Source organism: Macrobrachium rosenbergii, chromosome 50, assembly GCF_040412425.1.
Source record: "Macrobrachium rosenbergii isolate ZJJX-2024 chromosome 50, ASM4041242v1, whole genome shotgun sequence".
In the NCBI taxonomy this organism is placed as follows: domain Eukaryota; kingdom Metazoa; phylum Arthropoda; class Malacostraca; order Decapoda; family Palaemonidae; genus Macrobrachium; species Macrobrachium rosenbergii.
The window spans coordinates 34,064,579-34,074,578 of record NC_089790.1 but is presented as its reverse complement, the minus strand read 5'-3'; the positions used below and the strand labels follow the sequence as shown (position 1 = coordinate 34,074,578).

The following is a 10,000-nucleotide window of genomic DNA, read 5'->3' as shown; positions in this document are numbered from 1 at the left end:
TTCCTTTCCTTCCTTATAACATTTTCAGATGGCATTTACCTTTCAATAGTCTTTTATCCTTCACTTGAAGTACTCTGCCCCATCCTATCTCCTACCCAACATTACTGCTTTTATACATTCAGAGACAAGGCATGGGGTTGCAAAGCTGTCATTGCCCGGCATTCCACGTAGCCTAAGTGATACCGTGATTACACTAACCTCCTGTAAAGAGATTCATCTGCCTTTTAGAGGCATTTCCTCCTATCAAGGGGTCCACAACTTGGCGCTCCCTTTCCTTAACTTACATTATAAATAACTCAAAATCATTGGCACTTTGAAAGGCAAACAGGTCGAGCCTCTTACTACAATTCAGGAACAATTAACAGCATAGAAAAGGTTTAACAACCTTCCACTTGGTGCTCCTGAGTCTTGCAATAAGTGTATTATAATACAAAGGCGGTGAAACGCCCTACAGCACTAAGTGATCAAATAGCACCACTTATTATGGCCACTTTTGCTGTCAAATCTAATTCATTGACCTGACTCACACACACACACACACACACACTATATATCAGGAATGGGTTCAAGTACATGTGCCAGTACTTGTGGACAAGTACAAGTACTGAAGAAATTTGCAAGTACAAGTACAGGAGGTTTGCTTGGTACTTAGTCCTCATGGAGCTATAAATAGAATGGAGGATGTTATTGTGCCAAGTACTTAACAATGTATTTAAGTACAAGTACTTTTCAACAGGTATCTAAAATTTTTATACACATGTTTATTTCAAATTCAGTAGCAAATATCTAATGAGAAAGCATATTACGGTGATTTATTACAAAAATGATCTTACCAAAGCGAATATAGCTCTGCCCTTCAGCAGTATCTGTGTACTTCTCAGCCTGTAGATAGTGACGTGAGCCTCAGCCCACTGCACCTAGGAGGTGAAGAGCTACCCACAGGGCGTCAAGAGATGCCCATAGAGCTTCGTGAGTGAAGGTGATCAAAAGTGGGCCAGCCCACAAGTAAAGGTAATGATAAAAATTCTATTGAAGTTTCCTATTTTAGTTGATAATACAAATTTTAAAAACATACAATAGATTTGCACTACAAAAAAAAAAATGTGTAATACTTACAGTTTAGGAAAATATACATGAAAATTGTAATTTTCTAAGTTCACAATTAATGATAACCCTAGTAAGCAATAATGGCAAAAATAAACAAAATAATAACTGTATGAAGCTCAACCTGCAAGAGAGCCGGTTGGATGGTACATTTAATCCCCCCACCGTATAACATTTGTGATTGCTCTAAGGCTATCAATTGGGGTAGCTGAAGTTTGCAGCTTGTTATTGGACAAGTTATGTCATTTGTCGCATTTATTTGCCTTGTTTTAACACCGAAAAATTAATTCACATATGACTAAAACACTGATCGGGAAACAATTTCTTGAGCCGTGTTCTAACAAATTTGTATTTATAGGCCAAAATACAGTTAGCCACGCCAGCAGCCAAATGACAAAAAATCTTCAAACAAAATGGAGGTCAATACACTGATGCTGTTCAATATTTCAATATAAAAGTCAAAATTTTTACATGTACAGCACAATATCAAGCTAACTTATAGAGATGGTAACACAAAACTTCACAACTTTTTATTAAAAATACCCTCATACCTGTATGGGTGGTGGTGTTCAGCTAGATAAACCAGGCACCTACGGCACGAGACTGCCAAATAGCCCAGTATCACTACTGTGTATTAGTAGCTATAACTGATGTAAAGTTATGATTATTATTATTGTTATTATTATTCAATAACTTACTTATATACTCTTTACACTAATTTATGCAAAAATCTTATCGTAATCTGTATAGTCACAGTAAAAGCACTTGCAGTAATTTAGATATTTATGCCAATGTGCCTGCATAATTATTTCTGTAATGTACTCGAAAAGAACTTGAAAATACTTTTAAAAATTTGAAGAACAAGTACAATTACTCAAAATTTTCAACGTAATTCCAAGTACATGTGCAAGTACTTGTACCTGGATCCATGCCTGCCACACACACACACACACACACACACACACACACACACACATATATATATATATATATATATATATATATATATATATATATATATATATATATATGTATGGATATATATAAACAAATATATATAATATGGATATATAAATAAATACATATAATATATATATATATATATAATATATATATATATACATATATATATATATATATATATATATATATATATATATATATATATATATATATATATATATATATTAATTAATTAAATTTAAAAGGATACCCTCAAAGTATATTAACCTTCCTGCACTAAAACATAAACAACTCCCATACTCATAGGCTGTTATTGAGATAAAGCAACACACTGGTCACTGCTCCATTAAACCTTCAAGTGCCGAATCGTGGATAAACCCCATTTATAATAAAACTTCAATAAAACACATACTTCGCGTACCTACACAACAACTACCATGAGAAGTACGCCGAATACTCCTAAACACTGCTCAATTCACTTCGCATTGCTTTCCTTTAATAATAAGGTCTTTATGGTGAATATATATCTATGTATGTGTATGTATTTATATATATATATATATATATATATATATATATATATATATATATATATATATATATATATATATATATATATATATATATATATATATATATATATATATATATATATATATATATATATATATATATATATATATATATATATTACACTATGTAATAACATATCATATAAAAAGTTACACTATAATAATGTAAATAATTAAATAATTAACCACCCCTAGTAAACTAAGCATTGTAAATAAAAGTAATAACATCCTTCCCACGCTCCCCCTCCCAAACTGCAGTCCTCTTGGAGCTATAAATAGAATGGAGGATGTTGTTGTGACTTAGTTCTTGCTTGACAAAGCCTGCGACACGGGCGAAACGGACCGTAGCAAGCGAAATAAATCGAAACCACACCCTGACTGTGTATCCTTATCCAGAATTTTGAAGAAAGATTGAAAGCCGAAATGAGAAAATATGAAAATGTCAGTATCAAAGAGATCAAATACATATATTATATATATATATACGCCCATATATATATAATATATATATATATATATATATATATATATATATATATATATATATATATATATATATATATATATATATATATATATATATAAAAAAATATATATATACATACATATACATACATACATACACACACATTATAATGCGGCTGGGAAGACTAAAAGACTGAGGAGGTAGAAAATATTCTGCGTTAAAATCCAGAAAGCTAAGCTATTTCACCATCGGCTGAAAACGACGATGTAACCAAAAAGAGCAAACCTCTAAAAATCCCAAAGAAACAACTCGTGCCAACCTCAAACCCCCGTCGTAAAAGTATACCGATGCCACGATAGGGGCAGTGTGTGAAATTTTATAGGCGACCATTTTTGTATACAGCCGAATTTTATCGCTCTTGTCTTTGCTTTTACTTGCTGCCACAATCTCTATGGCTTTCCATTACATCAAAGAAATAGGAACTGATATAAAACGGGGATATCTCTCTTCTCTCAAAACTGGACAGAGAGAGAGAGAGAGAGAGAGAGAGAGAGAGAGAGAGAGAGAGAGAGAGAGAGATTCTCATGTGACCCTGAAAAATCATATTTGCTTCCTATGCCCTTATGGAACTGTCACCCAGACACGTGATCCACTGGCATTAATGGAGATGTGATGCCTCTATCAGTATGAAAACCGTTGGACTGACGGTTCCTATAGTGTCTCTGCTCTTGGAAAGTAGTTCTGCTGAGGGAAGGCAGTGACGTTTCTGTTAGCGTGAAAGTACACGTGTTTAGGGAAGCTGTGATATCCTGTCTAGGGCAGTTGCTATGAGGATATTATGAAACGTCTCCTGTTCTGATGATATTTACTTCTTTCTGTGGTACTAATTCCAAGCAACAGACGACCCACTTTCCTTTATAATGAATACTTTGACTAATAACGCTCCTCAGATTTGTCGGTTACGTTATCTTTTAATAATTTTTAACTTCTGCATATTATTTTATTGTTTATTCTTTATTAAAAGGCATAAATATCCTAGTTCTCTGAACAACACAATATTTTTATCTTTCTTAAATAAAATATATTACAAATGTCAATACACACTGCAAGACTAACTCTGAAAGCATGATTACGTTTCAGTTATGCTCTGATCATTTCTTTATAAAATTATTAGAGAGATGTTTTTAGCTTACGGTGTTAATCATCCTTTAAAGCTTATTGTTGGCTTACAAAGCGTTTAACGAATATGCAAGCCTTTTCACTTACCTCCAAATCTCTTGAAGGTTTACCTTGCTTGCAAAGGCGGTTATCCTATTTTCATGAATACGGCGGAGACAATGGATTTCCCCTATCTTTTTCGACCAAGGTCGTGAAAGGGACGGTTGTTCAATGCAGAAGGCGCGTATCCTAATGCATTTTCATTACCTCCTCCATAGAAGCTGAACAGAAGTTTTGTTTATTCCCGTTTGTTTGTTCGTCTGACCATTCAAGATATATACAGTTAGTTACTGAAGAATTTTAGTTTAATTTTAAGATATTTTAGGGGATCACTTACGGGACCGAATAAGGTCAGTTGTCAGGTAGAGTGAAAAGGTACCTTGCACGACGTAATGTAGACTTTACTGAAGGGTCCTTCAGATGTTCGTTCGGCTCCCAGCTTCGCTGCTCTCTGCATTTCGTAAAATGCAGAGAGCAATGAAGCTGGAAGCCGAACGAACATCACAAAGACCGTTTAGTACAATCTATATTGCACCATGCAAGGTGCCTTTTCGCTCTACCGGACAATGACTTTATTCGGTCCCGCCCATAAGAGTGAGCCCCTAAAATACCTCAAAATTAAGCTGAAATTCTTCAGTAACTAACTGTAGATATCTTGAATGGTACAATTTCTTTATTTTTACCTTCTGAGCAATATTCTCCTTTCATTCACGTGCCAAATTACAAGGAGACCTGAACTGTGACTAAATGGTTCCGTTTAACGATTTTTTTACAAATAATTAATAATAGATGTACGAAGTAAGAAAAGGAAGCGGAGTGGACCATACTTTCTTGCTCTATTGGTAAACAAAAAAGGTACGCGTTTAGTTTAAGTGAATACAAAAGACGTTTTTCTCTTAATCTTAGTATTTTAATAATTCATAACACCAAATATATTCATGCAGGGGAAAAAAACCCTTCCTGGAATAAAAAATGAAAAGTTTACTACAATAAAATACATATTCCCTTTGCAAATGCCTTCCATTTCATTGAATAGAAAGTGAACACATTTCACTTCCGAGTGCCTTCCATTCCGTGGAATACAAAGGGACAGTATGATACTGAAATACACATTGACTTCCAAATCCTTGCCACTTCTTGTGATAGAAAGTGAAATCTTATTGCCATGAATTATGCTCTTCACTTCCAAATGCTTTCCACTTCTTGGAATAGAAAGTGATAGATCATTACCTGAAGTACACTATTCACTTCCAAATGTTGCCTGCTTTTTAAAATAGAAAGTGAAAGCTCATTACCCTGGCTTACACACTTCACTTCTACATGCTTTACACATCATGGAATAAAAATTAAAAGTTCTTTACACTGAAATACACACTTCACTTCCAAATGCTTCCCTCTTCTTAGCATAGAAAGTGATAGCTCATTACCTGAAGTACACACTTCACTTCCAAATATCTTTCACTTCTTAGCATAGAAAATGAAAGTTCAAAACACTGCAATACACATTTCACTTCCGAATGCTTACCGGTTCTTGGAACTGAAAGTCTACGCTCTTTATCTTGGAGTTTATTCTTCACTTCCAAATACTTATCATTTCTTGGAACAGAAAGTGAAAGCTCATTACCCTGAAATGCAGACGTTTCTTCCAAATGCTCTCCACTTCTTGTCCTAATGCTCTCCACTCCTTGTCCTAATGCTCTCCACTTCTTGTCCAAATGCTCTCCACTTCTTGTCCTAATGCTCTCCACTTCTTGTCCTAATGCTCTCCACTCCTTGTCCTAATGCTCTCCACTTCTTGTCCAAATGCTCTCCACTTCTTGTCCAAATGCTCTCCACTTCTTGTCCAAATGCTCTCCACCTCTTGGAATAAAAGGTGAAAATACGCACTTCACTTCCAAATGCTTTCCTCTTATTGCTATAGAAAGTGGGCATTCTTTTTCAGTATAGATATTTATTCCTGATTGTAATCCAATCCTCACTAATCGTCTGCTGCTTCTCTCGATATTCATCTTCAAAAAGTCTTCTTGCATTAAACCTAGAAACTCTGTCAACATTTCTGACAGGTGATTTTAATTTTAGCTTCAGTGTAGTAATGACAAGTTGGTGATCGCAGCCGATATCTGTTCCTCTGTATTTCCTAACTTTCTTCAGTCTTCTTGGATCTTTCCTAGATAGCGACCCCCAAGGATTTTAACCCGGTATGTATCCACGTTTGCGGCGTGTTCAGTACAAGCCCGTTGGGGATTACGGTAAAAACATAAACAAAAGACTAAATATTATAAAGATAATGACCCCCAAGAAATATTAGTCGTAGATGACGACCCCCGAAAACCCTTGAGGGTCACTATCTAGGAAAGATCTGTCTTCTTTTTCTCTCTCAATCAATGGCCATGTGCTTGGGTCCGTTGACTGTCGTCTAGAATTGTCCAAGGAAAAAGTGCCTCCAGTTACTAGCTCTGCAGTATGAAAACTAGCAAATTGCATACTATTTTCGTGGGCAGTCTCTCCCAGGCCTTCCTTCACCTTTATATCCTCTTTAAGTTGCTTGCTGCTACCAATTTCTGGATTCATATCACCAAACAAATTCCCAGATTTATCTCTTGTATCTGATCTATAACAGTCTGCACTTCTACATACAATTCATCTTTTATTTCTTTGGGAGCTCATTTGTTGCTGCATAGCTGACAATAATACTCATATTACGCTATTCTGGTTCTAATCTTGTAAGCACTAATCTCTACTGGTCACTGGTCTCCAGTAAGCCTTTTGAAAACTGCGTTAGGCATTAAGATCATATAATAAAACTACAAGTTAGTTACCCTTCAATTCCTGGGAAAGACAACGAAAACCCTATTAAACTGAAATACGCATTTTCCACCATAAGTGCTTTCCACGTGTTGAAATGAAGTGAAATATTCCTACACTAAAAACCAAATTTCCTTTCATAAATGCTCTCTGAAAAGGCATTTATTGGTATACTTGAGATCTTTCTGTCATATTTTTCCAACTGAAGATCGTGACCACTTGCACAGGAAAATGCTATATTATTTTATCAGTGTAACGAACATTTTTACCATTTTCATGCTTTTCTTTTTGGTATTTTTTTATATTCGTGGATATTTATGTTATCGTTGACTAGTGTCATTTTCGGAAAGACATCTATACTAATAATTGGTATTCTTATATCCTTTTTGCACATTACATGTAGACTATTCGAACTTCATTTTGTTTTTTTGGAGATTATATGCAAAGCATTCTCACTTTTCCTTTTATTTCCTTTTCTCTCCAAGTGGGGTTCTAGAACACTTTCAGGTGTTCGCATACTAACTGGGGAGAATATTTCAACATTATTTTTCCGCTTCTGTTCCTTTTCTTGTTATTCTTTGTTTTGATGAGAAGGACGGCTGGAACATTTTACGATCTCTCTCTCTCTCTCTCTCTCTCTCTCTCTCTCTCTCTCTCTCTCTCTAAAAGGCATCGTTTCTGTGACAAAGCCGGAGGAAAAGAAAACCTAATGCCCTAATATATCCCGACTTCATAATTATAAACGAGAAAAAGACTGGCAAGTAACCCCTAAGGAACACTTTCTATTTTCATTAAGACAGAAATCAAAACATTCTGCTGTTTGTAATCCGCTCCCTATTCATCTGACAAGGACCACTTTTCACCTCTTCCTCACGTCGCCTTAATTGGGCGAGGCTCTTGATCCCACTTGTTATGGAAGTGCCACGATAACATTAATTCTTCCTAAGTCGTTTAAATGCTCAACTGATTTCATTAGGTAAGTGTCACAATTAAATGGGGACGATCGGCGTTAAATATATAAAAAAAAAAAGTTACTACAATTGACTAAAGATATACCATTATTCCTACTACTTCTGCTATTAGCAAATCCTTGTGCAATAAAATGATAAACTGGAAGAAATCTGTATCTTTATCATTAAATAACAGTGAAACAAAACTCATACGTCCATACCTTATGACGGTGGAGATGGTAAAAAACAGGGAAATCCGGCAGCAAAGGTGTTCCCAGCAATTCCTGGTCACGACTGTTCGCATGTGGATTGTCGTCAAATATCCATATCATACAGCTGAATCTGAGACGCTTTCGACCGAAATTAGTCATATTTGAAAGTTAGTTCACCGTCGCCTTCGGTCCTGAAGTAAGGAACCACCCAACTTTTGCTAGAAGAAAAATTAATATATATAAGACTGAGGATGACCATGTGTAAATATCAACTAATGTAATATCATTACCTGCCAAGTGATTTTTTAACAACACACAGCTTGTAAAACATAGTTTCCTACGTTAGTTCTCTCTGGGTCTCATCCAAAGATACTCGAAAAAAGTATAGGCATCAAATTAAGACCGTTTTTACATAATCATGAGTTTTTTTATCGGTAATAAATTGTAAAGTAACAAATGTAAACTACCCCAAGCTAAATCTTCTGGCCCCATGGGCACTGAATATATAAAACTTATGAAAAAAAGCAGTAGGATATAAACAATCATAATAAATTCCTGTCCAACCCACAGTTACCTTTACTAAAATGTGCAAGGTAAGCCAGGTTCGTAGCTTCGGCGTGTATCACACAAAATAGTATGCGACTTTTTGATTGAAAGAATGTGAGGAAGTATGTAACAAATTATGACATAAGAAATGACCTGCAAAATTGAAAAAGAAAGGCTTCCAGTGCTTATAAAAGTAGCAAATGGCTCTGCCGAAGTTCTTCCATTCCTACTGCGTTTCATTGATTTTCCTTTCCTCATATCTAGACCCATGTCCCCTTTTTAGGTACTCAAGGCAATCGGTTCTATTCTAAAATCCCACTCACAAAAAACAAAGCTGGTTCTGTTGCCTAATAATAATGACAATAACCAATTTAAAAGACTCCAAACCCGGATGTTTGCAGACAAATGCATGCGGACAGAGAGAGAGAGAGAGAGAGAGAGAGAGAGAGAGAGAGAGAGAGAGAGAGAGAGAGAGAGGAAAACCTGCTGAAAGAAATGATAATCATGAAGATAACATGAACGCACGTTTGAGCTAATGTCTTCAGTACAGTACTGACTAGGCTTTAGTAGTTGTTCGAGCTATCTAGATGATCAGGGGAAAGACCCCACCTATAGTTTTAGGAAAGTTTATCATAATGTATTACAAAGGTGCTACAGACTGCATGTGCTAATTCTCCAGCATGACAATGAAATATATAATCTCTTTATGCTGCAATTAGTATGTGGCTTACTAAGATATGTGTCGACAACTAATTTACCAGTATGTGCAATATATTTACATATTTACTTACGTGCAATTACGTTTTTGTGGTTGTTTGAATCTGCTTGCGTGTATTGAACTATTGTTTTTTAGAGGCATTATGAGTTATTAGTGGAGAAATGTCACTCTTTTCATACCATAGCAAAGACATTTTTTGGTGACTTGGAATTTTTGTACGAGACTGAATACTTCTCATTTTTCAAACTTTGATCGGTTAATGAATTATCGCCTCAAAATCTCACTTGAATCAAGGTGAATTATGGTTCATCACGCTTGATGATTCATTGTATGAATAACATTCATAAGAACCAAGAATTGTAAATTCCTAGAAATCTGCAATTTCGTTAATAGGTTCCATTATTAACCAAAACAGTAGAGACATGGCTGATCTTGGATGACAACTG

At 35.2% G+C, this 10,000-nt stretch overlaps 1 long non-coding RNA gene across 1 annotated transcript in view; it reads right to left on the bottom strand.

The window, feature by feature from the left end:
- Nucleotides 1-8,502, bottom strand: part of LOC136832895 (uncharacterized) — a 72,928-nt gene extending 64,426 nt beyond the window's left edge. Inside the window, exon 1 of the long non-coding RNA XR_010851354.1 lies at nucleotides 8,300-8,502. This is a non-coding gene — a long non-coding RNA (uncharacterized lncRNA). The remainder of the gene's footprint in view (nucleotides 1-8,299) is intronic.
- Between the last annotated feature and the right edge of the window lie 1,498 nt (nucleotides 8,503-10,000).